The sequence below is a fragment of the Candoia aspera genome, chromosome 3, assembly GCF_035149785.1.
Source record: "Candoia aspera isolate rCanAsp1 chromosome 3, rCanAsp1.hap2, whole genome shotgun sequence".
Lineage (NCBI taxonomy): Eukaryota > Metazoa > Chordata > Lepidosauria > Squamata > Boidae > Candoia > Candoia aspera.
In genome coordinates this window covers 159094892-159119427 of record NC_086155.1, presented here as the reverse complement: position 1 = coordinate 159119427, position 24536 = coordinate 159094892, and the positions used below count along the sequence as shown (strand labels likewise).

General features: G+C 38.0%; 1 protein-coding gene across 1 annotated transcript in view; it reads right to left on the bottom strand.

The window, feature by feature from the left end:
* Positions 1–15281, bottom strand: part of EPB41L3 (erythrocyte membrane protein band 4.1 like 3) — an 87354-nt gene extending 72073 nt beyond the window's left edge. Inside the window, exon 1 of the mRNA XM_063299132.1 lies at positions 15197–15281. The gene's annotated coding sequence lies outside the window, so the exon portion shown is untranslated. The remainder of the gene's footprint in view (positions 1–15196) is intronic.
* Between the last annotated feature and the right edge of the window lie 9255 nt (positions 15282–24536).

Here is a 24536-nt window from a genome sequence, read left to right as displayed (position 1 = left end):
TAGCCATTTGCAAAAAAGAAGTCAGATATACTTGTAATAAAGTATGGTTGCTAGCCATTACTGTTATTTCATTTCTATACTGCCTTCCTAATTGGATCAGGAAACTTTGTGTTAAAAATGAACTCATGAAAATATTTACAACAAAATGAACAGAATAAAGTAATTATAAAATTCGTGTTACAACAATTTAAAATTATTAAAAGCTTGGCTAATAAGATGGGATTTAGGGCTCCCCAGAAGCCCCCTAAAGATGGCAGATGCCTGATAGCTCATGAATTCTCTTCACAGCAAATTGGCAAGTGACCATCAGTAATCTCCAAGCCTTGGCCTAAAGCAATTGCTTACCCTGCTGACAGACGAAAAATGTGACAGTGTAGGTCATCCACACTTTTGTCTCCCTGAAAATATTTTGAAGATATAATATATTTTGACTTCCTATTCTGTTTAGGCCATCAGAGATAAATCAAGTTCTCCAAGGATTCTAGCTTTTATTTTAGAAACAACGGGCATTTCAAAATGAATCTATGCATGCTCCCTTTCTGAAAGATACTTTATAATTTAAATAAGGATAAAGAATCATTAAAAATGTTAGATTGTGTTAACAAATCCATTTGTATGTAGCAACCAATACGGTATATCTTTAACCATTTTTTAACTTCAAAAATGCAATTTAGCAGATGAAAATTGATCAGATGTTTGCCAAGTCATGACATGCTTTTCATAAAGTGGTACATAAGATCCACATGTGACCATGAATAGAATGGAAGATAACTGCTGTTCACAATTGTAACTGAATTACCTTCCCAAGGAATTTCAAGTACATCTCACAAGAAACTTCAGTGTTACGTGTTCATAATGTATGAAGTGAGAATTTATTTGTTAAAGGATGTACTTGATTTAGCAGAGACCATGTATAAATTTATCTAAAGAACATTATATTGCAAGTTGGAAGACGCATCTTCTGGCAAACCTTGGCCAACTTGGTTTAGATAATTAATCCAGAATAGAAGTCCAAAATGAAAGTGCAAGACAGCGTGAAATGCAGTAACTTCTACAAATATGTCTGAAGATTTGTATATATTCATATGTAGCAATTTTGCTCAATTCAATTTCATCTTATGTGTTTATTAACTAATTCCAATTTGACAATATTATTTCAAGAGCTATTTATACAGAAATATGCACGCTATATGCGTGTTCACACCTGTGCATGCGTAACACATACACAGAGAAATAACAAAATTAAAAGAAAGCAGAACTTTTTTTTATTGTTTGGCAGAACTGTTTCTAAGAAAAATAAGACAATGGGGAAGAGAATAATTTCTTCACATAAGAGATAATTAAAGAGAAAATAAAAGTAAAGTAGTAAAGTAGAAGCTGAAAACAAGGGTGGGCAACATTTCCATACTGACACAGCTGTCTCTGATGTAGGAGTTAATCGGTGCCATTAAGCAACTCCCTCAAATTACAATGATGTTAATTTAAAGCAGTGTACAGATGAGTTTTATACAGTTACACACACATATGCATATACTTTGTCACTGGGAGTTGGGATGGGAGATGGGTGGCATATAAATGTATACGTCACCCACAGCAATCAACTTGTGAGCCCTTTTTAAAATAGGTATCTGATCCTTCAACAAAGGATGTATATGAAAGGAATTACTCTAAATTTCAAAACCAAAGTCTTCCTCAACATGGAGATTCCCACATAATTTTCATCCCTGTCTTGCCATCACATAATACTGCCATTTCCTTACATAACTGCTTAATAGCTTTCTCCACCCCAAATTTCTGATGATCCATACAGACTGACTGAAAAATTGATTCTACGGTCAAGAGTCAGTATCATCATGACCAGGGATTTAGACTGCATAAGTGCTAATACTACATTACTGCTGTGATTTTCAAGATCAGGTTCTATCAGGATTATATAAAGTAATTCAGCTAATACATAAACCACAAATGAGAAGTAAGACCTTAACATTGTTTTAGAAATATTTTAGGCAAAGGCTAAAAATGGTTGTCTGACCTTTTACACTAATTTAATGATCCACATTTTTTTTAATCCATTCAGTTATGTCAGATTCTTGGAGATGCCTGGACAAGTCCCTGCAGTTTTCCTGGCAAAGTTTTCAGAAGGGGTTTGCCACTGCCTCCTTCCTAGGGTTGAGAGAAAGTGGCTGGCCCAAGGTCACCCAGCTGGCTTTGTGCTTAAGGCGGGACTAGAACTCACGGTCTCCCTGTTTCTAGTCTGATACCTTAACCACTACACCAAACTTGCTCTCTGATATACATGTAATGACATATTTAATTATGTATTTCCCAGCCAAACTGCTCCAAACAGTGCCTTGGAAAAAAATCTGCAGTGGTGCTCTGGCTTGCATGCATCTTTTTCTAATCCTTGTACAGAGAAGTAAAAAATCTTGAAAATACTGCCTGTAGAAGAAAGCTCAACAAGATGCATGAGAGGAAGGTGAAGAAGACCAAGAATGATCAGCTATTCCTGATTTGATACTAATGAGCAGAGAAAACTAAACCAATGAAGTGGAAGCAGCATGAGCATGAAGAGAAAGTGTCCAAGTAATGCTTGAATGCTTGATTAGGAAGACAGACTGGAAAGATTAAAAAAAAAAAAAAAAAACTCCCAGAAAAAAGCACTAGCAAGTTACTTCAGTATCATGCCAGGCTGCAGAGATATGCCCACGTAAATTACCAAAAGTGACTGAATCAAAGGCAATTTTACTTTTAAAGCCAAGTATAATTGAATAAATATTTTGAATTTCAAGACACTCATAATCTTTATGATTTTATACAATTGTTCATAAAGATTATGTATGAACCATTGCAATTATATAAGGTAATCCTTCATTGAAACAATTGTGTAAAATTATATAAAAAATAACATGTAGAAGCAGCCTTCATTTTTTTTTAATGTTTTGCTCTCTTTTTCTTTTTTCCTATTTTTTTCTTTTTTCATGTTCTGTTCTGTTTAAATAAAGTGAAATGTATTTATTTTTTAAAATACAATGATGGAACTATAGAAATGGAACAGGTTGGTTAGGTTATCAAGTCAAGCACATTCTTTTACGCAGAAATCCAAATTAAAACATCCATAAAAGATGACCATGCAGCCTCTACTGTATTCTGCCAGAATGGATGAGTTTTATCTTGAGCTTCTTTCAGACACAAAATATTGCATTACCTGCATGGTAGCCAAATTCTATGTAATTACAGTGACAAGAAGGGAATTGATGAAGCAAGCATGACTGAGCATTGTTTTATTTGTGTGTGCGTGAGAGTGTGTGTGTATTGTTTCTAATTTTGCTGACCCGTAATCATAAATAGACACAGGCTCAGTTATCCTTTAAGTAGAGGCTGCATGGTCATCTGTTATGGATGTTTTAATTTGGATTTCTGTATAAAAGCTGGTTTACATACAGAGACAAACAGTTGAACACTGCAGTGTGGAAAAGTTCTTAAAGAGGTATTAGTTGTGCATCAGGAAAAGGAAACCTCTATTGACTAATGTATTTTTGAGTTTTTTCCCCTAACTTAGTTCTGGATATAGTCAAAGGCAAACTTGAAATCTAGGAAAGCCACATATAAGGCTGATTTCAATTTATTAATATATTTCTCCATTAAACAACGTACTACAAGAATATGATCTGTATTTGAATTCGTTTAAATCCCATTTGTTCATCTCAATTATGTCATTAAGCTCCATCCAATCTTGGGAGCTTTGATTTAATGCTTAGCATACAATTTGGTTACTATACTCAAAACGCTATAAAGTCAGTAATTAGCCAGATCTCTCTTGTTATTTTTTCTGTATATTGGGACTACTATAGCAACCCACCCAACCCCTGGTCCTTGCAGCTATGTCCTGATTGGTTAAGAACAGTGAACAGAGCTGCTAACAACTTTTGTTAGGACAAAAGCACTACTCAGAGCCTTCTCCACCTTTAGAGGCTTATCAGTATAATCATTACTGTCCAGGAAAATGATGGCCGGCTAGTCAATATATTGATATCTGGGGTATCTTTATTCAACTCTGTATCAGGATCTACGTGCAAAACAAAACAAAGAAAAGCAAAGACAAAGAAAAAGAAAAGGTCTTTGCCAGAATTGCTAAAGGTTATTGTGGCACTTCCTGGAGCTGAAGTGCAACACATATAAAGGGCATCATGTGGGGACAAGTTAATGAAAAAAGAGCCAGCATGCTGGCTGGGGAATACTGGCAGATGAAGTCCACACATCTTAAAGCTGCTAAGGTTGAGAAGCACTGGTCCAGTCAAAAAGCCTAAGTCCAACAATATTTTTAGAGCAAGAAATATATCTGTTATCTGTTGTAGCAGTGCTTTGTTTGCATCTGTTGGCCCTACTTTTTGAAGTGACAACCTGAAGCTTTTTACTTTTATTACTGTTTGTTATTATTAGGTCAGATTCAAAAGATGTGACGACAGATGAAACAAAGCCATCTTTCTGTGCAGAAATAACCCGTCCTCTTATCTGAATCTGCTAAGATTTTACGTTACTGTCTGTCCCCATAAACCCCCTTCTGAACACAAATCTTTCTATACAAGACTGACGTTTCCAGTCAATCCATTCCAGTAACATAAAATCTTAGCACTGACTGCAGAAAGAGTGCAGATTTAAAGTGAGAATCAGGCATCCTGCTTCATTTATCTAGCTTGTTTTTTAAGACAGTTCCGTTTGTTCTCTTTGACTGACATAAATTCAGATAAGAGGACAGGTTATTTCTGCACAGAAAGATGGCTTTGTTTCATCTGTCGTCACATCTTTTGAATCTGACCTAATAATAACAAACAGTAATAAAAGTAAAAAGCTTCAGGTTGTCACTTCAAAAGGTAGAGGTTAAACTGCTGAGCTTGCCGATCGGAAAGTCGGCGGTTCGAATCCACGTGACAGGGTGAGCTCCCGTTGCTAGTCCCAGCTCCTGCCAACCTAGCAGTTTGAAAACATGCAAATGTGAGTAGATTAATAGGTACCGCTTCGGCGGGCAGTTAACGGCGGTCCATGTAGTCATGCTGGCCACATGACCACGGAAGTGTCTACGGACAAACGCCGGCTCTTCGGCTTTGAAACGGAGATGAGCACCGCCCCCTAGAGTCGGACACGACTGGACTTAATGTCAAGGGAAACCTTTACCTTTTATTGATTTGGAAACAGAAACAAGACAATTGTGGAGCAAGAAGGGAAAAGTAGAGGAAAATCGGTTAAACTATTCTGAAGAGGTGGTTGTCCAGTCTCTTAAAAACCGTTAGATGTAGAGAACCTACAACCTCCATAGGAAAACAGTTCCACTGATGTACAGCTCTTACCATCAGGAAGTTTCTTATATTTAAATGAAATCTAGATAACTGCAACTTACACCCATTATTTTTGGTCCTAGTTTCTGTGGCAATGGAAAAACTAGTACCTATTTGTGACAGCACTATTGTATCCATTTATCTTAAAGCTGCTGGAAAAAAAAAAATTAAATTAGCATTTTGACTACCCTAAATCAGGGATTCTAAAACTGTCTGTGCCCCACAAAAGATTTAGATGCAGCCCCTTCCAAAGGTTATTACCAAACTGCAATTTGTAATGATCGATGGGAAAATGCTATATTAAATACACAACTGGAAAGTAATTACATTAACTATATTTAACAATTAAATAAATGCAATCATATCTAACAATTAACTACGCATAAGTAAATGAAATAAAATCTAACTTTTATACTGGCTCTATCTGATACTGTCCCTCTATGTCAGTCGAAGACCAAGAGTGCCCTCTGCCTTGGAAATAATGTGCATCCTTCCCCTAAATGAAGGCTATTTGACAATGAGATGACATGCTGCAAAACAAAGCACCAGCCTCTACCAACATACTTACTTGCAGCAAAGCGTGTGGAACCTGTTAAGATCCTAATGTACCATAAATCCCAGATAATTGATTATGTCTGTTTGGGAGTATCCATTCTTACAATGGAAGCCATTTTGTGAGTGCGATCACCACATCCTGCCAAATTCGAAATGTACTTCCAACCTAAAAAGGTTGTCTATTCCTGACAAAGGAGAAGAGAGGCCTTCAAGAAAGTGGTGAAGGAAGAGAATGGGCAATGGTGTGCTACCATGGAGCATCTGAAGAGTATTCAGCATAGCCAGCATAGTTCTGATCCATCACCACTTTTGTCGTATTAACCAATATATGGCATTTGTATTTGTGTGATCACAGCCTGCTCTCTGCTTCTGTCACCATCTGTTAACCCTTCAAGGTAGTCCAGATAAGAAGCACAACAATGAATACTAACTCTAAGGTTACATTAACAGAATCCAGCCAGTCTGAAAGTATTCCTCCCCTCCTTTCCTTTTACTCTCTGGATAACTAGGGAGGGTCCCTTTTGAAATGCTTCCCACACTCCCTCTGCTTCTGTGGGCTGAGATACCTTTTGTATGATGGTTGTCTAGTCTGCAGCTCTTTGTTCTGTCTCCCACGGTCATTCCCACAGACCATTACATCATCCCAGAAAGGTCACAGGATCTTCCCAATATAATCAAATCAGATTTAAATATGATACCCTGAGCTAAACTGTTATAAGTGTGAAACAGAACAATTGTTCCATTTTTAAGTTTTAATGCAAAGCTGAGACTGAGCCATACATCTATTACAGAACATAAATGAACAATTGATTGTATTTTTGGACAAGAGAATGTTGCACAGAATCAATTTTAGCTTGGTGTTCTTCTAGGACTTCTAATCCTTCACAATTCAAGCAAAACAAAATGTAAATAGATAAAAATTTACAACCATCCCTCTTATCCAGTATCTTCTTTAACTCCTCATTCCAACTATCTACTCATCATTTTTTATCTTTAAGTTCTAACCAGTGCTTGGAAAGGTCAACTGGAAATCAACTTGACTTAATTTTTAAGCAATGTTTTGGTACTTCCATTTCAATACGCTGCTGCATTCAAATAAAACCACTGACCTAAAAGCACAGGAAAAACAACGAACAAACAAAAACAAAAAACAACCACTATTCTTCTGTGAAACATAAAGAACTTGTCTGAAAAGTCTACAATAGAAACTGCTACTGTATGACAGAAGTGAAAGACACTATATTTACAATGCATTTCCCCCCAAATCAAATCTCAATTACAAACATACTTCCTTCGATCTATCTATGACTATCTTTTATACAGTGTGTTCAAAAGTACAAAAATTGTCAGCAGTTTGCAAGGCGTTTAACCAATTGTTTGATATAAATCACATATACCAACTGTCATACCAATTGGTTGATATAAATCACACACACACTTAAGGATCATATCAGATAACTCTTGGTGTTTCTTTCTCCAGCGTAGAGAAAATCAAGACTTACTTTAAACTTTACACTGGTATTAATGTCTTTTATAATCATCAGCTTAAGCTTTACATGAAGCAGATGCATAGCAATTTACTTGTACAATGTGACCCTAAGCAGATTTAACTGAAAATGAACCCCACTGTACACAGTACAGTAGGAGTTATACCCAAGAGATCTGCAATCTTTGTTTCATTTTTAAACTGTGATTGGCTAAATCAGGAGACTCAGACAGACATTTAAGGTTGCCAAAGAAATAAACAAATAAGCGCAGGATTTGGGCGGAGGGTGTTTCGGTATTTTTCTGTGTCTTCCCCACAATAATCCATCTCTTTCACCCCATAGTTGCTGTTGCCATTTCTCTTTGCCTTCATCCCCTCTACCAGTCCACGCAGCAATCCACAAGAAAAGCAAGTGAAGTGTTCGTTAGCTATGGAAAATTATTTTTCTTCCTGCCATTAACTGCTTACTAAAGTGGGTCAGCAAATAAGCAGCAGAAGTGACAAGCCGAAACAGAACTAAAAGCCTCTATGGGAATATAATGAGTTCCAGGCTCAAAAGTACATTCAGCAATGATTCTAGACCAGGACAAGGTATTTCAATTTGTCCAAGAACTGACGAACCATGTTAGTGATGCAGCCTCCTCACTGCAGTCTGCTTATTACAATCCTATTCATGATCTCAGAAAAGTTGATTCTGAGAGCGGGGTATTTTTTTAAAAAATAATAGTTTAGAATATAGCAGAGGGTGGGTGTTGGTCAGAGAGAAGGAATCATTGAGGATCAGGTGCCTTATCTTACATAAGCAGAAGCCCTTTCCAATGAATTCAACCTTCAGTGTACAAACTAATCAGCTTGTGGAACAACTGTAAAATAATGATTAAGGCACTAAACTGGTTCAAATCTGCCCTCAATTAGAGTTAAATGGATGATTTTGGGCCAATTATAACCCCTTAGTTGTTTTCGCTTGTGGGAATAAAAAGAGAGACTCAGACAAAAAAAAAAAGGTAGAGTATAAATGCATCATCACCACCACCACTAATCCAAACTATAACAGCTGTTACAACTGAGGCATAAAACCATAATGCTTTAACTTTTTTTCAAAAACTTGGAGGGAAGTTGTATAACACTAACTGTGTAACTATCTAAATTAACTGAACAGTTAAGATCAAAGGCAGTCACTCCCCAATGGTGGTCTATAAAAGTCTACTAGCTTGTCTGTCATAGCTTTCTTGTATTCACCAGCCAAAGGTTGCTTACCACCTCAGCTCACTTCCTTCTCCTGTTCCTGCTGCCTCCCCACATTCATGGCCAGGTAGTTGACCAGATCCACCCACAAATCAGCTCCTGGGTCCCTGTGTTCAAAGCAAATCAGCTAGACAAGCTAGAGCTGCTCACCACTAACCAGCTACATTAAACAGTCTGTTTGCTGCCTCAGACCCTACTGAAAACTGGTTCTTTGATACATACAAGTGATAAATCAATAATGTGAGTACTAACATTAAAAAAAACCCTTGACAACAGTGAACAAGTTACCAATTGTGAGTCCAAACTGTGATCTCCCACAAGCAAAACCAAAAGTGTGATTAAAAAAAATAAAAAATTGAGAATCTAAACATGGGATTTCACTGAGCCCACTTCCTTAGAAATTTGGAAATTTCTACTGAGTAACATCTTAACCAACAAGGTTTGCTAAGATTTATTGCTGTTACTATTGCAATGGGTACATTTAAAAAATCAAGTGGTAAATATTTAATTTTGAAGAAAAAATGCACAAATACTGGGTTTAAAAGGTCTTTAAAATGAAGGGAATGGGGAGGCAATGCAAATATAATTACTTTATTCACCCCCAGCCATAAATTATTATGCTCTTTAAGACTAAAATGTTGGGAGGTCGTCTTTAATTGGATGGCCCTTGCATTTTCCAAACATTTATTTAGTGATATTCTGAGAAAAGATTATCACAGAACAGACAACGTATTTGGCTGATATAGTTCACATGTAATATATAGTGGTTAGTTAGTTAGTTAGTTAGTTACTTAGACTTCACCAAATTTATGTAAGCAGCAGGTTCTACTTGCAGTTCTTATCTTTGAGCTATCACCACAAACTGGAACAATGCTTTGAGGAAGATAAAATTTAACTGGTTTGATGCTGTATTTTGATTAGCAGTCCTAGTAATTTCTTTATCTAAAACTTTAGAGTTCAAGATGACCTGTGACTTTGGTTTGTTGATACAGACAAATGCTGTACTGTACACTTAAATGATAAAGCATCAAATCTATTTATATGGAGCAACACTGAATATTCATTCAGATACAGCAAAGCTATCTCAAATAATGATTTATTTTTAGCTGCTCCTCACATTTTTCAAAAAGTCGCCCTGCCAATATCATTATGACAACTACTGCTAATGGCAAGGCTTAGAACAATAAGCCTGCAGGACATCCCTTGCCAGAGACATATGGGTGAACCAGACGATGTCTTCTTACAGCCTACTTTCCGCCCGCCCCTTCTACCATATGTCAACAGCACTAAGAAGCAAGACTTTTGTCATTACATGTCTACTGAAGTCATTTTCAGATTATCAGGTGTTACCACCTGGTTATAAAATTTATGTAATTAGATGTGTTTTTTTAAATGATAAAATTGTGGGATCAAGAGTAAACTTTTTGATTTTTCCTACAGATGAAGAAATGAAATCATTAAGTTGTTTTGTGTAGTTGATAAATAGAGGGAACATTCAGGTTATTCTGCAAATTATTCTATTATCGGTTATTTCCTCTAGCACAAATAAAACATATAGCTGAGAACAAATATATATGATATTAAAATTACATGCATGTTTTAAATGTTCTGCGAACTGTAAAAATAGGAACATTTCCTAACATTTGTTTGGAAAAAAACAAATGATAGTTGCAGATTGTGAAGTTAATTTGTTTTTTCAATTTTTCCTCACAGATAAATTACTTGTTTTTTCAGCTTACATACTATTGGTGAAAGCAATTTATTAATATAAATTTCTGGAGTACTAGCACAATCCAGTGGGCTAAGGATGACTTATTTCTAACACAGATTGAAAATAATCATATTTGCACAGTTGTACTTGTGGTGTTTATTTCCACTTCATGTCAAACAGAGTTTAAAGGCTTGGGAAAACATTTTGAAATGCTGACAGATATAGAATCACATGGCATCTTGTTTAACATGCTCATAATTAACAGTTTTCAAAATTTCTTTCTCCATAGTCTCTTTGGGCATGAACTTCAGAGTCTATATGTAAAATATTACTGAGGCTAAAGTTCAGTTGATTGGACTTGTTGAATTTGCACAGTAAATTCTGCAGTGTAACTGAAATATGACTGACATTCTCTGTTGAGAGAATACTCATAATTGCATGCATATTAATTTTTTTTAATCTATTCAATCGTGTCCAATTCTTGGACAAGTCCGCCTGGACAAGTCCCTGCAATTTTCTTGGCAAGGTTTTTTTCAGAAGGGGTTTGCCACTGCCTCCTTCCTAGGGCTGAAGGAAAGTGACTGGCTGGGTTTGTGCCTGCCTAAGGCAAGACTAGAACTCACGGTTTCCCAGTTTCTAGCCTGATGCCTTAACCAGTACACCAAACTGGCTCTTTTTAATACTTTAAATGGTATAAAATAGACATAAACTTATTTGATCCCACATTATTTATGAATCAGATAATCTTGTTCTGTGTACTTTGTGCCAGCAATAATTAATCTCTCACTCTCACTTTCTCTTGTTTTACAAGAATGTTCAAATCAAGACTTATTGAGGAATAATGTATTTTAAATTAGTTTTATTAAGTATTTTAAAAATAAGCATTTTTAGGTTAGAAAGAAAAACACATTTACCTAAGAATAAACCCAACTGGGTTTGTGGGGTGATTCTTCTGAGTAGACATGCACAGGATTGCACTAATGCTGGCACAAATATATTATCAAGTTTTTATAATATTATTGGGGAAAATTGTTGGAAGAAAATAAATGATGAATAGCATAGCATTTTCATCTGTTTTCTGTCATTTTATTTCTAGACATAATACAGACATGGACTCCAATACATCTCTACCTTCATTTTCTTCAAATGAAAGACCAGGGCACCTGTAATCTTATTTATTGGACTTATTATGATAGCCCAGACAGTCTGTCTCACTGCCCCACCCTAATTTTCTTGAGCCAAAGTGATGTCATGTCCAAAGCAGCATTAAGACTTCATTGCTACAATTCTAGTCTTTTCTGTAGTCTCCACCCTCTTTCTCCACAGCATGACACTACAAAAACAACTAAGAGGGTCATCAGTGACCTTTCTAATGGCAGGCATAATGGAAGCATGAAATTTTACGAACTTTAACTTTCCATAATAAGGAGAAACAGTAATTTAAAAACAAATCCAGTCCAATCAGTATCGGTTATAACAACAGCAACAAAAAGTATGACAAGATTATGGTTCTCCTCCTACCCATATACTGCTGCCTTTACTAGCATAAGAATCAGACTAGGTTACCAGCCTGACAATCATGCTATCTAAAGGAAGACAGAATAATATTAAAAAAAAAAAAATCTTATCTTGCTAAGAGCAGTTTGCCTTTACATCATCCTTTACATCTGGTGTTCTTCTGAAGTGTTTGACTGTAATTTCCATTATCCCCATCCATCGTAGCCATATTAATGGAGATAATGGGAATTATGGCTGAACGCCTCTGGAATAGATCAGGTTACAGCATCAAATTTTACATTATATATTAATTTTACTTCCAATCTAGACTCCAGATTCTATTAAACAATGTTATTTGAAATAATTAAAGCTGACCTATTACACCTATTTACCTAGGAGAAAGTGCATTAAACTACCTAGGGTTATATATTTTCAAGGGGAGTTAAATGGAAGATATGAATAGCAGAGTTAGGAAAAGATAAATATTGACTTCTAACCTCTACACTAAGCCAAATACTAATTAGACAATACAAGGTGACCTAGAATAAAATCCCACTTTTGAATATTAAAAGGTACCAATCAAGTAACAAATGAAAAACAAAAGTCATGTTGTATCCCTTCCCATGCTCCTTTATCCGAAGTAATTTGCATTGAGTCCAAATAGAATTTAAATACAAGTCCAGGTAAGTCTATATAAGTAAATTACCTATAGCCATTCTCTACTTTTAGAACAGTGTTAACAATGTCAATGAAATTATTCATAGTCTGTGAAATACCATTTTAGGTTTACATTATTGCACAAATAAATATTCTACATATTTAACATAATCACTTATAAACTGACTTATATAAAGTAATAAAAAAGCTACAAATAATTGTAAGCATTCTAATTCTAAGCGTATTTTTACAATGAAATTTCAGTGCAAAATAGCAATAACATAACCCTATATACAAACCAAGTTTAAAGATTGTGTTTACAAGCTGACCTTCTCAGAGTTGTAAAACAGAATAAATCAGAATATGTTTAACAGAAGTTTTGTAACAGGAGACATCACACCAGAATGTTAAATAGCTTCATTACTTTATATGAAATGGACAACTACTTGACATCTAGGATATCTCTCAAAAGATGTAGAATTCACTGTGACTTTTGCAATCAAACAGTGGTCATCACATCATTCGTTTTTAAAAAGTAGCACTCTAAAACCAGGAAAGTCACACTTCCAAACAGCACCACTATTTAAACACAACGAACCATATGTTGATTCTCAGTTTACAAGTTTGCCTGCCTGCTTCCCTCTTGTTTCCTCCCCCCATCCTATATATCTGATTAATACCAGCTGTTTCCCTCGATCTTTCCATTCAAGCCTGCAGGAGCCTTCTTTCCCAACTTTAAACTCCACTCTGCAGCCGAGATGCGTAACAGCCATAGGGGACCTTGGGATTGGAAATGCAAAAAGGAGGAGACAGCGCTTCCACTGCAGAGGTCCAGATCTACAATTTACTACATAACCACACCCACCGCATTGCAGAAGCCATGAGCGGGGGAGAGACGGGGTGGCGGGCGGGGGGAGACTAAGCTGGAGCCCACGGAGAGACAGAGCACGGTGCCACCAACCGAGTTTCAAAAAAGGAAACCTACGCCAGATGGGCGCAGCGAATTCTGCAAAAGAGCAGTCAAGTTGAAAGAAACCCAGGGACGTGCACAATTCTAAGTTAAACAAGCGCTGCGGTGTAAAACCACATGGCGCTGAAGGCGGGATGAAGCTACTGCCGCCAAAACTACTTCGCAGCATCCCCACAGAAGTTGAGGCATTTTTTCTTCTTTACCAAATGTCTACCTCCCCCGCCCCCACCCTTTTATTTCACATCCTAGCACTAAAAAGACCGAAGCCAGATCATTGTCAATAATTAATAGAGGTAATCATAGACGATGCTTAACGGACACCAATTACCAGAAGGAAAGGCGCACGGCCGTCGCCAGAAATCGAGAAGTACTGAGCGGCAGAGGGCCAAGATGAACGACTGCTAGGAACTTCCTACCCTTGGAAATAAGATTTGGTAAGAATTCGTCCCACTAACAGGAAAAAAAGAAGGCCCAGAAAAGGAAAGCGGGGTTCTGCGCAGAGCTCCAAAGAAGGTAACGAGGCTGGTACTCACCCGCGCATTTCCCTTATTTTAGATCCAAAACTCAATGGACTTATTCAGACAGCCATGCAATGCAGTTCACTGACTTCCTTATGTGGTAAATCAGGCCATCGCTCGAACGAGTCCCAGGTCCTCTGAAAAACTCTGCACCATAACCGAAGCCACTGCTAGGGCTGCGTGTATTCTACTTTGCCCCCCACCCTCGAAAGGCGGGAATGAAAGGACAGGGCTGACGGGCTGGATGCACCCAGACTCAGCTGCGCTTTCGCCTCCAGTTTTTGCTAGGTGACCCTTTCACCAAATGTATTGCAGAGGCCAGCGCGTTGCATGAAGCGCGTCTGAACAAAAGTCAACCCTGCCCCCAACTTTGACTCCATAGACTTCCCAATTTTCCTTCGGCCGATGAGCGGTATAAAAGAAATGACGACAGCAACATACACCCCCCCCCCATAACAATGTGACTATTACTTCTGAATTCCACCGTCTCCAAAGGGGAGCCGCTGCAGACCAGAGGCATCATTGGGGGGGGGGGTCAACTCGCAAGTACGGTAATTACAAAGAGGACCATTTGTACGGCCACTGACAAATACACCGAAACTCCAGCCAACTCGTGCTGCAGTTTGCCTCTGCGTTTCCTCGCCGACCGACGCAGACCGTGCTATTCCTCCATGAGCCCTGGAGCATTTGTCGCTCCCCTCCCCCACTTTTTTTCAAGAGCCCTCTTTCCCAGCCCAAGCTTAAGGGTACATCGAGAGGATACGTAAATCAGCAGAAAGAACTTGGCCGGGACTAGCAAATAAGGCATAGTTCGCCACCTAAATCAAATCACCGTACCTAGTTTAGCCAGGTCATCCAATGAATTGACCAGCTGGACTCAGGCCACAAAACCCTCTCGTTTGCGTGCGTGTGCGTATCTACAGCGACTTTTATCCGTCTTTTTTTTCCTCCCCCAGCTCGTAGACACAGAACGCGCACGTACGGATCCGCCCATCCCGTGCAATGTCGGCGTCCTTGGACCGATCCCGCTCGAAATCTTCCACCGCGAACTGTTAACTTAAAAATGGCTCCTAGTATATACATCACCACAGACTTAAATCAGTGCAGAAGAGGAAGGCCCTAAAGCTTCCTATCTTCCCCATTTCTCCAGATCTACTTTACGTAAGATGTTCCCCAAACAGCATAGCAACCCCAAGCAAAACGCGAGAAGGGAGGTCTGTGTACCTTGTCAAAAAGCCGCAGCAGCAGAACCCGGACCCGGGATCGAAGTCTGCTTCCAGCGCGTCACAGGGACGTGCAGCAGCTGCAGCAGTCAGAGCCACGCGTCAGCAGCAGCAGCAGCAGCACAGCCGGGCTTTGCCCAGGACGAGCCCTCCGCAATTTTCAGCAAATCAGAAATGGGCAAGCGCTTTTAAGACCCCCGACCAACCTAAACGAGGTAGGAGCTACATCCGGTCAGGGTTTTTTTTAAGTAGAAGATCAAGCTGAAGTATTACCGGATACTATGAACACTTAATTATCAAAGACGGACTGCCAGGTTTTACTATACAAGGCATAATCTTTGCACTTGAAAAACGGCGTTAGCCGCTGCTACTTTTATTTTTAGGGAAAAGCAACCAGTTGAGTAACACCAAGAACAATTATTTCCCATCTCTTCATCAGAGACTGGAAAATAATAGAGGGGCAGTGTTGCTCCAGCAAGAAGGTCCCCAGGTTTCTCGCTTCCAAGTACAGTTTTATCCTATGCTTTGCCACTGCAGCAAATAAATGTGGAAACAAGAAGGCAAGGGCAGCTTTGACACCCTCTCTTGCCCTCCTGGTCTGACCACCAAGGACAGGATTGGGCCCACCGTGTTGGCTAGAGAAAGAAAGGACAAGCATCATCTTCTGTCCCTACCTCTGGATAGTGCAGCACAGAATTCATAATGAAGGAAGAACCACATAATTTTCTCAATCACTTTAGCCTTCTAGCATGGGGAGATGGGGATTGACTCAACTAGTTCAGTTTTTAACATCATCCACCAATGCAGGCAGAGGCAGAAATCCGTCTTCCATTGCTGCACCTCCCAGTAGGTCACTGCTTCCTTTTGTATATTGCCTCTCTCTGGATAATTCCAATTGCCTCTCCTATGAAGCGCGAAGAGGTGGGATGTGCAAACACCTCGGAAGTTGCAGAAGAGATTGTGGATGAGGAGCCAGAGATATCACCACCACTTGCCCATTCTTGTGCACCTACAGAAGTAGCAGACAGCTTTCACTTTTTTGTCACACTAAAAATGACAAATCAATAAAAATGTGCATCTTTATCACAGATGGCAGAAAAGAAACTGGCACAACACGGGTAAAGAGTATGATGTTTGTGTTGGCTACAAGTCCAGAAGTACACCAATACTTCATACATTTCAAAGCAGGTCATACTGATTCCATTAAAGTAGTTTCATACTGATTCCATTAAAGTAGTTTCATATTACTGTTCCCAGATGGAAAGACTGAAAACAAGGACTTAAGCCAGAGCTGAGCTAAAATTCCAGTTCTTTTAGTAGTTGGTAGTTACAAGTGAGTGTAACATTTGACTCATATGGATTTCCCTAGGCCAAATGAAAATAAATCATAATAGTTTTATTTAGATTACATGAACAATTCTACAGCAGTTACCAAATACTTTACAGTGTTTCATAGTAATTGCTTCTGATGTCATTCTTCAATATTGATTCATATAGTTGGTCAGATTTTCTTAGGGCTGCAACTGGGGGAGGCAAGCGGGGCATGTGCCCCGGGCACTGTGGTGGAGGGGGCACCAAAATGAGCGCTGGTGGGGCGCCAAAATGGGCGCGGAATCCATGTTTGCCCTGGGTGATACAGACCCTGGTTGTGGCCTTGTTCTTAGTTCTACCAGACTGGAATTTTTGTTTGTGTTACTGCGGAGAAAATTTGTTTCTGTATTAAAGGGTTTACTGACACAGCCACTCTGCCCTGCTTTCATCCCTGGGAGGAAATTGTGGATATAAATTGTACTGTCCCCACAGCATGGCCTTGCCATGCCTCCAGAATGGGCTCATGTTGTGCTTCTCCATGTGTGGAGAGTAAGGAAGATTACGTTGATGGAGACATGCAGGAACCATTACCTGAGCAAAAGTACTGAAGCATTTTTTAACGCCAGAATGAGATAACATTCAGAAATGAATCAGGCAGATGCCTCCCTAATTCACTAAACTATAAGGAGGAGGAGGAGGTACAGCACAATCAGACTTGCATGATTCCATTATTATAGCCAATCTCAATAAAAATAGTTTTAGCTTTCCTGTGGAGTTGATTTCCTGGTCTGGTCTACCTAGTAGGGCTTACCCATGTGACAGTGAAAAGGCAGTGATAGATGGTTTTCCTAGCTGAAATGTGAATGTCACCAGCTGTGGAAAAAGCCATCACCAACTGTAATGGTATGTGGGAATGACCTTGGGAGACAGGGGAAAGAACTGCAGCCAGGGCAACGGTCAGATTAGCCCACAGCAGGAATGTGGGCGGGGCCAACCTCTCAGAAGGAACCCTCCCTAGTTTCTTGGGCTATAAAGGTGACAGGGAGAAATGTACTTTGCAAGATTCTGTTAATGTAAACTTACTGTCCTAACAGTCAGGAACCACGCTGAGACGAGGAATAAGTCTCTAGTGTTTTATTACTGCTACATTAGATAGAAAATCCTAACAAACTGAAGAAGCGTGAGAAAACCCATACAGATAAACCCCAAAAATCAAGGCGGGTCTGTTCTGTGTCTCTTTGAATGACTGCTCAAATTCTCGCTACTACGCATGCGTTTTCCTCCCTGGATAGGGCCCCCCCTCCTGCTCACCATCTGTGCTCATGACACAATAAAGAAGAATTAGTTCATCTGAGTGTGCTTCTTGTCTGGACTACCTCACAAGACTGACATCAACTGCCATACAGAACATGTGCCAGGGTGGATTCATAAGGTCTGGAATCTCCATCCAATCATCTTTTTTCTCCCCCCCCCCCCATAGTAGTGCAGTTCATCTCTCTTAAATACAAAATAGTAGGTGCCTCAATTTTTGCAGTTCAGATGCTTCTGTTTACAGAAAAGTTTTGGTGTGTGTGTGAGAGAGAGAGGCAGAGAGAGAGGTGTTCAGCTATGTAGTGCTCTTGGGGTGATTGATTTTGATTATGTGCCATCAAGTCCGTGTCAGCCCTTAGCAGCCACACGGACAGACCTTCTCCAAAATGATCTGTCCCAACCTCAGATCTCCCGCTGGTGCACCCATCATTGCTGTAATTGAATCCATCTACCTGCTGCTTGTCACCCATTTCCTCTCTTTCTTTTCACTACCTCCAGCCGCCTCTTCCAAGAACCAGGGATTGGGAGGTAGCCTTCTGTTTTCCTGGAAAAATGCTACTTTTATGCCAGAACATCTTGGACCAGGTTCTCCCTGCCACAGTCATGGGATCCCTATGAGATGGAGGCTCTATTGTGAGGCTATGTCTTCACAAATTGGTTAATTAGTGGGTTGGGTGGTGAGGCACTTTTTGATAAAGTTGAGCGGGTATCCATTTTGTGGATTTAGAAATACCCAGGATAATGGACCTCATCAACCTCTGCCTTACAACCTACTTTCAGTTTGATGGAGAAATATAGCAACAGATCAAAGGAACCCCCATGGGATCATTGATCTCAGGACATAGCAGAGACCATAATGCAGCGTCTAGAAAGGATAGCACTCCCACACTTAGAACCCAAAGTATGGATCCGGTATGTAGATGACCCTTTTGTCATAATACAAAAGAAACAACTGGAAGAAACCCACAAAACCATCAATAACATCTTTAATGGAATAAAATTCACAAGGGAGGAAGAAAACAACGCACTGCCATTCCTGGACATCCTCATCAGTAGAGGAAATGATGGTAAGTTAGAAACACAAGTCTACAGGAAAGCTGCCCACACCAACCAAGTGCTCCACTACAAAGTAACAATCCAACCTCCCACAAGAGAAGCTGTGTAAGAACATTATTCAGATGAGCACTTACACACCGCAGCAACCCAGACCACCAGAAAAAAGAAAAAGAACATCTGCACAGCATCTTCCAACAAAATGGATACCCGCTCAACTTTATCAAAAAGTTGAGTGCCTCACACAACCCAACCAATGGAAACTATGAAAAGGATAACACTGCCATACATCAGAAACATCTCAGAAACCACCAACAGACTGTTACAACCACATGGCATCACCATAGCACATAAACCAACTAAAACTCTTCGAAACCTATTAAGCAACCCAAAAGACCCAATAGCCCAAGAAGAAAAAACAGGAGTTATTTACAACATACAATGCAAAGACTGTAACAGCCACTATGTAGGACGGACAGGCAGAAGACTAGCAGAGCGCATCCACGAACACCAACTAGCAGTCAGAAGACACGACAAGAACTCCTTAATCTCACAACACATGGACAGATTCAACCATAGTTTCAACTGGGAAACTGTGGGCATCCTAAACCAAGCCAAATCCAAAAACGCCAGAGAATTCCTGGAAGCCTGACACTCAGACCAAGCAGCCATCAACAGACACATAGAGGTAAACAACATTTACATACCATTCAAAAGAGACCATAGAAAAGCCACAAGACCAGTACACTTCCCTTGCCAGCAATCAACACCCAGATATGCAAAAATCAACACTAGGATTAACACCAGATGAACCATCAAACAGCACAATACACCCTAATCAAGGGACTATTAACTCAGGCAATCAACCAAGCAGCAAACAACAGCCCAATCAAAGAATTCCCAAGGAGAGAACAACACCTCCACCAACACAAGGAGGGCAAGCCACAGTAATAAACTGAGAGCAAGGCCCACTCCCTCTTTGCACTGAAGATGTTGCCTAGTCTGGCAATGAAACGTCTGCAGGAAAACAACAAGGCTCAGAGAGCACCAAGGACTCCACAGTTCAACCCTGAGCTACAAATATTTGCTTCAATTGATAAGCTAGTATGATTCCTAGTGGTTTCTGTGCAAACTATTCTGCTGTGATTCAGTTCATATAACATGTAAGTCATTATGTGTGCTAAATAAACTGTGGCATAGCATGATGCATGAACCCAGTCAAATTTCAGATTTATAGAAGTATAAAGAACATAACAGAAATAATTACAGAACTGGTTCAAAAATATATTCCTGGTTAATGTCACAGCCTGCACAGCTATGGATAAAATTAATAAAATATACCATATATGTCTCTCTGGATTCTATGATATAGTATGAAATAAATATGAAATAAAATACTTCCAAACTATTGAGGTAATAATAGGCTAGTAGCTTCTGTATTCTAGTTAGAAAAAGCAGCACATTCAGATTATTTTGCCTTTCCACATACAAAATTATAATCTCTCCATTTCTGGGCAAGCAAATAGTGCTGTTATGGTTGTTCTTTTCTAAACTTCAACGTTTTTAAAAAGATGAGATCACTGGTTTGAACATAATGTTCCAGATGAGCATTAGGTATTGATCTGTACCACAAACTTATAATAATTGGCTGTTATTTTTCATATTATTCTTTTGGAATCCTAGCTGAGCAACTTCAATCAGCTGTCCTCAATTAACCTTCTAAGCTGCTACCAGAATAGAAAAATAAGCTGGTTAAGCTGCAATATTACATACAGTTACTTGCAAGTCAGTTCCAGTGCATTTAAGGAGGCTTATTTCTGAGTAGGCGAATATTATAACTATATCATTTTGTAATCTTGCTCTCTGCTTCATTTTTGTTTCTGTCTAAAATTGTAGGGTTGTTCCAGCTTGCTCTGCACAGTGCCATACATACTTACAAACACATTCCATATCACATTTTACATCACTGTAAAATGATGCATTGTTGAAGCTGAACTGAATAGTGGAATTTTCTTATGGAAATCTTGTCCCATGCCTATATCACTATTAATATATTTTTCTTGAAGAAACAAACTAACATGGCAATTCAGATGTGTCTCTAAATTCAGTGGAACTTAAAACTGGAAATGCCACCTACCAATGCATTTAACAGGAAATTTTAAAAATCCGCCATTGCTTTCACAGAGAAAGTATCAAATATGTATTACTCTCTGCTTTCCAGAGTGTTTTCAAATTTTATACTCATTTAGAAAACCATTTCTCTTACCATTTAAAGAGTTGATGAATTAGATTTTGTTGGGGTCAGCAATGCCCCCATGGAAGGAAGCAAATACTGCACTTATACCAGAAGAAGGACAGGATCCATTATTGATAAGGAATTATAGACCAATATCACTGTTAAATAACAATTATAAAATATTTGCATTGGTGTTAGCAGAAAGGATGAAAGTAATCTTACAGGAAATCAGGATCAATGTAGTTTTTTAAACAAAAGACAATTAAAAGATAACGTATGAATTGTGTTAGATATTATAGAATATGTACAACACCACAATGAATGCCAGATGGCTCTTACTTTTTTTGGATGCAGAGAAAGCTTTTGATAATTTAAATTGGATTTTTATGTTTAAAGTTTTAGACAGTATGAAATTTTGAGAAGCATTTATAAAGGGAATTAAATCAATCTATATGTCCCAAAAGGCTAAAATTATTGTAAACGAAGAGTTGACAGAAGCTTGTAAGATAGAAAAAGGAACCAGACAAGGATGTCCCTTATCACCTTTGTTGTTTATTTTAGTTTTAGAAGTTTTCAATAAAGGTATTAGAGAAGATGAACAAATAAAAGGGTTAAAAATTAAACAGGAGGTCTTTAAGTTAAGGGCATTTGCGGATGATTTAGTCTTGATATTACAAGATCCCTTAGACTCAGTTGAGTATTTGATGAAAACATTGAAAGATTTTGGATCATTAGCGGGCTTTAAAGTAAATAAACAGAAAACGAAAATGTTAATTAAAAATATGACACTGAACAATCAAGAATTGTTGTTGAAGAAGATGGGTTTTAAGAATGAAAAGAAGATTAGATATTTGGGAGTAACTTTGTCAACTAAAAATAGTGGGTTGTTCCAAAACAATTATGTTAAAATTTGGAATGAAGTTAAAAAAGACATAAGATGGGAAAAATTACACTTACTCTTTTGAGGAGGATTTCTGTAATCAAGATGAATGTATTGCCTAGGATGTTGTTCCTCTTCCAGACAATACCAATTTTGTCAACTGATACAGTATTTAAACAATGGCAAAAAGATATTTCAAAATGTATTTGGCAAGGTAAAAACACCAAGAATTAAGTATAAATTATTACAGGATGCCAAGGAACGTGGAGGTTTAGGGCTACCGGATCTAAAATTGTATTTTGAGGCATGTTGCTTTATGCATGTGGATGAAAGATTGGTTAACCTTAGAGAATAAAAAATTGCTACAACTTGAAGGTCATGAACTAAGATTTGGATGGCATGCCTATTTAAGGTATGATAAAGCAAAGGTAAATAAGGAATTTAAAAATCATTATATTAGGAAGGCTATATTAAGGAACTGGGACAAATATAAACTTAGATTGTCACCTAATATACCTTGTGGATATCACCTCAAGAGGCATTTGCAAGACGAGAAAGTGTGAGAGAAATAAAATGGTTAAGATATAAAGATTTGTTAAATTTTTAAGAAGATAAACCCATGTTTAAGACAAGAGAAAAACTAGAGATAGAAGGCCGCTCATGTCATTGGTTTACCTATATACAATTATTTGAACGTTTTAAGTTGGACAATAAGAATTATATGAATGATGAACATATTATTACTAAAATGTATAAAATGCTATTGCAAATGAATTTGGAAGATGAACAAGTTAAGGAGTGTATGGTTAACTGGGCTAGAAATTTTGGATAAATATTATGATGGAACAACGGGAAAGGATGTGGACAAAAGGTTTCAAATTTACATTGAGTTATAATTTAAAGGAAAATTTCTATAAAATGATGTACCGTTGGTACTTAACACCCGATAAATTATCAAAAATGTTTAAAAATGTAACAAATGTATGTTGGAAATGCTCACAAGGAGCAGGAACCTTCTACCACCTCTGGTGGACATGTGAAAAAGCAAGGAAATTTTGGGATCGGATATATATTGTTATTCAGAAAATCTTTAAAGTAAATATAACAAAAAAACCCAGAATTGTTTCTATTAGGTTTAATGGAGGAGGAACTCGAGAAAAAACATGGTAATTTGTTTCTGTACATGATTACTGCAGCAAGAATACTTTATGCCCAACGGTGGAAGGAACCACAAGTACCAACAATAGAAGAATGGACCAAAAAAAAAGAACTTGAAACTTTTAGGAGTTTATATCATGAAAGCAAACATTTTGCCCTCTTCATCTCAATCACCTACTGAACTATTTCTGAGTAACTGTCCTGCCAGGGTCCTAGCTGTGTATACCCTATATGATAAGATACAACCAAGCAAACCACATTTTGATTTAATGTAATGTGTGACTTGAGCTACAGAATGTTTCTACATGTACCGAGGAAGTTCCTTATGGGTATACATCAGCACAGCTGAACTTATGCAAATAATGCTAAATGTAGCATTACCTAACATGCAATTGGACAGATACACAAGGGCTCTAAGGATGCTTTAAAAACAAGAAAAGATTGATTCTTAAATTCTGAATTATCTCTGAAATATGCTTCAGGGAAATATTTATAAAGTCAGGCCATTATAATGATAAATGGAACAATTATACTGAGCAGCTATGACTGATGTGTTGTACAAAGAAGACATTTTAATATTTTTAATGCTGTATTATTTCAACTCTTGCTGCACCAAGAAATTTGAAGGTAACACTCATGATGCATGTTTGGGGTAATTTTCTTAATGCTCTTCTTTGTTATGTCTGTTCTGCAGATACATGTTATCTCTAGTTTTGTGTTTTGTTTTCAACTCTATGAGACTTTATCATGCTTGCCTTCAGAAAGCAAGGACAGTAATAATGAAAATATTTATATGCCAAGTTATGTCTTATTGAGCCAACGGACTTTACTTGGAGATAAGTTTAATTAGCTTCATATGAATTTAAAGGTAAATACATTTAGGACTGAATTTTAAACTGATCCTTTGCATAACAGATAACCTATTCTAAGGTATTCTAAAATGTTTCCTAACATGGTGCCTTTCAGATGAGCCATAACTTCTTCAGTATGTATGACAGGAGTTAATCAAACTCATCTGGAAACATTACATTGATGAAGCCATTCTAGAACCTGGTTAGATTTAATTATCCTTCCTAGAAAAAAATAAGTAAATTGTGATTAAAATGTATACATTTGTCTGCAGCTATCTATGCAAGTTTAAATTGAATGTGACACTAGTATCTCATATCCAGGTTAGAGGGCCAATTGTTTGAAATTGCTGAATGATGTAAGTGACTTCTGTAACATGTTTTTGGGGACTGACTGAGTACCATCTGGACCTAGACCTTGATTATTTATTTATTAGCATTGTGTTTTATTTATTGTAGTTTTTTTTGATCTGCTGAGAGTGTAGTGATTTTATTTTATTGTAAGCTCCCTTGAGTCAATTTTAATTCAGCAGAATATATGTTT